Consider the following 3,452-nt stretch of genomic DNA (forward strand, 5'->3'; position numbering starts at 1 on the left):
AAAAAAAAAAAAAAAAAAAAAAGCTTGAACAGTGGCCTCAAATCACGGTCCCTGGCAGGCGACCCCAAGCCTTGGACTCAAGCCCTGACCTGTCACCCAAGCTTGGATCTACCTGTTGTTTCAGGGCGTCATCATCCTGTCAACTTCAACACAGCCAAAACCAAACTCCCCCGTGTCCCGAAACCCTTCTCTGCCTCATTTGCTGACGGGAGTCCTTGTCCTTGCTCAGTTCTCTGATAGCTAGAGCACAGGCTGATTTCCGGCCAAAGGCTGGACCTCATGCCCCCACAGGGCTTTCACCAGCCTGTCTGTTTGCCTGTCCACTTGGTGCCCTGGACTAGACATCCCTGGAGGAAACCTGGAGTGCTGTGGAGCTCAGAGTCCCCTGCCCTGAGCAGCTGGTCCCAGAGCTCCTTTGGTTATTTTGAGGATGTCTGAGAATATAGGTAAAGTGCCGGTTGCAAAGTTTCCTCGATGGCTTCCTCCATGACGTATCTTCGATGGCTTCTTAGGGCCTTTCCTGAAGAGCCGAGGATGAAAAAAGAGAATGTGAGTTCCTTAAGGGCAGAGACTGTGCAGAATCCATCGATGACGCCCCACCCCTGTCACCTGATGGCTGCGTGGCTGTGGAGAGCATGCCCTTCTTCTGCCCTTGGTACCATGTTAGTCATTAGAGCTTCACATCTTCTCCATCGTCCACAGCAAATGAGCAACCAGGTCCCACGGAGCCTTTAACCATTTCCCATGTCTATTCCTGAATTCCCCCTCTCACATACACACTCTGATCTTAGTGTCTGGGTCCTGAGCTATGTCCAGTAGCTTCTGACCCAGTGCCCTCGACTCCAGGAGTTTCTTGTCACAGCCTGGAATCCATTGTCCACGCCACTTCCAGAGATTTCCTCCCGAACTACTGCTTTACTCTGCAACTCACCCTCTTGCTCAAAAACCACCCCCAGGGCTGATTACTGATGGGATAACAGACACACTCTTTAACCTGCCGTTCAAGGCCTTGCATTTCCTATATTACTTTTTGCCTTTTCTCCCCCTGTTCCTATCTGTAAACCCTATACTCTAGGGTCCCAAATGTGCCCTTCACATTCCCACGTCCTTACCTTCACTCCCCTTCTTCTCTGAGCTCCAGGAATCTCCCATCATCCCCGCTGCACTGCCCTCTGCTCTAACATCTCCTCAGGGACCCAAGGACTAGGTCACTCAGCCGGGTAGAGGCGTTTCCCACCTTACTGTTCCAGCCCACGTATGCCTTTCCTCTCCGTGCAGATTGTCAGTTTCTAGAGGCAGAGCTTATGCTGTCTTCACCTTCATCCTTAGCATGGAAGTCAGAGCCCTGCACTTGGCAGGGGCTGAGGAAGTATTTTTTGGTTGAACTCTTGCTGCCTAGCCTGAGGTATTCACGTGTTGGCCCTCCTGACCCACTCCTGCCCTCTTGGCTCTGTGGCCTTGGGACTGTGGACCTCCCCGAGGGTCCCTGGGAGCCAACAGGGGTCTCCTGTCACATGGAGCCCTCCGGGACTGTGCAGGTTTGGGGGAGATCCCAAGAAAATTCTCCATACTATCCAGGGTCCATCCCAGATCATGTCTGGAAATATACATACGTCACCATGTCTGTGCCAGGCTGGCGGACGGGATGAGCAAGGCTGCCTCCCAGCCTACGGAGGTGCCAGTTTTAAGAACAGAAGCAAGGTCATCAGGGAAACCGAGCTGCCACGATCTGCTGAGGCACTATCTTCTTTATGGAAATGATGATGCAGCTCTAGTTCAGTGGCGAGGACTGGTGGCAGTGGTCTCTGCTGTCCCCATCCCTTGACCTTTCCCAAGCTCCCTCATGCCCCACTCCCACATCACCCAACTCACAGGTGACAGGACAGCTGTATGAGTTTCAGGGACAGGCTTGCCTGGCTGTCAAAAAGCTGTTTCCTGTGCCCCTGGGGAGAGACCTGCAGGGAGCCACCACCAGACGTTCCTGCTGACACTGCGCGCAGGCCAGCTTTACTGGCAAGCTTGTGCTTCTTTCGTAGGTCTCAATGTCACCTCCTCTGGAACAGAATGATACTTAACTTTGTCTCTTTTCCTAAAAATAAGATTCCTGTCCTGTGTACAGAGCCATGGGGGGCATCTCCCTGACCCAGGCCCCTACTTCTGTGCTTTGGGACCCTGCCCTCCTGGACAGAATCAGGAGCCGGTTGACTGGACCGGGGTGGACGCCCAACCCAGCTCGCCCAGTTGGATTCCTTTCCCTGGGGGTTTGGAAGTGGAATTTGGGGAGAGCTCAGTTGGCCCCAGAGCTGAAGATGTGTAACTGGGAGCTGGGTTGCCGTCTGCCACCATTAGCTGAAGATGCAGAAAAAGCTGATCTCTTGGAAGAGAAAACCAGTTCGCAGAAAGAGAAGAATCGGGTGGAGGAGTGGAGAGAAAGGCCCTGCAGTCCGGAGAGGGGTCTGCAAGAGCCAAAACTCTCTGGGTCCCAGGCCCTCTTGGTCCAGTTGTAGCTCCCACCTTAGCTCTGAGGGACTCCCTGGCCTCTGGACTGTATCACCCATTCCTGTTTAGGCAGAGTGGGCTTCTGTTATCACCAAACAAGCCTTAACTAAGGCCACACAGAAGAAATCTTGGAGATGGTCCGATCAATCTCTTCCATTTACAGGTGAGGGGTTTGAGGTCCAGAGGCGTGTGGTGAGGCACCCTCCGCTGCGGCCAGGCCAGGACCACAGCCCAGGTTTTCTGGCTCCCGGCCCAGCACTTTGCTCCCTTTGCCCTGTGGCCCTCCGGGGCCAGCAGCTCTTTCAGAGACAGCAGGTGAGATAGGAGGAGCTCAGAGGTCGCAGCCAGCCAGATCCAGATACAAATTGGTGGATGCTGCAGATGAGTCACTTAGCCTCTCTGAGACTCAGCCTTTTCCTCCAGAATGTGGGGGTGATAACATCTAAATAGGAGTGTTGTGAGAATTAAATGAGTATCTATGGAGGAATTAGATTTTTAAAAGACTGCTGTGTCAACAGTAACCATGAGGTCAGAGTTGCCTTTCCTAGATGAAAGGCCTTCAGTTCACAGACCCAGTTTCCTGACACATTGATTAACATTCATCATGGCCAGGCCTGCAATGAAATGAATTTTGATCTACCTTAAAAAATAAACAAATGACCTACAGCTGTTTTGAGACAAGGCAGGAAATCAAACAATAGGAAAATGTGAGTGGTGTGGGGATCAGGACTGGCTATTCTAGAGGACAGGGGTGGGTCCCTTGTAACACAGCATCTCACTCCTGTCAACCTGGTGACCAATGACAACAGAGTGAGGTGCAGTTGGCTCACCCCAGCCCTCCCACAGGTAACAGGTGCGCAGCCCCAGGCCCTGACTCATGCGGTCATCAGAGAAACATGAGGGTGAGTCATCTGGAGGCAATTAAGAGGGGAGGCCCAGGAGGAGGCCAGACT

This window comes from Mandrillus leucophaeus, unplaced genomic scaffold (genome assembly GCF_000951045.1).
Source record: "Mandrillus leucophaeus isolate KB7577 unplaced genomic scaffold, Mleu.le_1.0 Scaffold226, whole genome shotgun sequence".
Classification (NCBI taxonomy): domain Eukaryota; kingdom Metazoa; phylum Chordata; class Mammalia; order Primates; family Cercopithecidae; genus Mandrillus; species Mandrillus leucophaeus.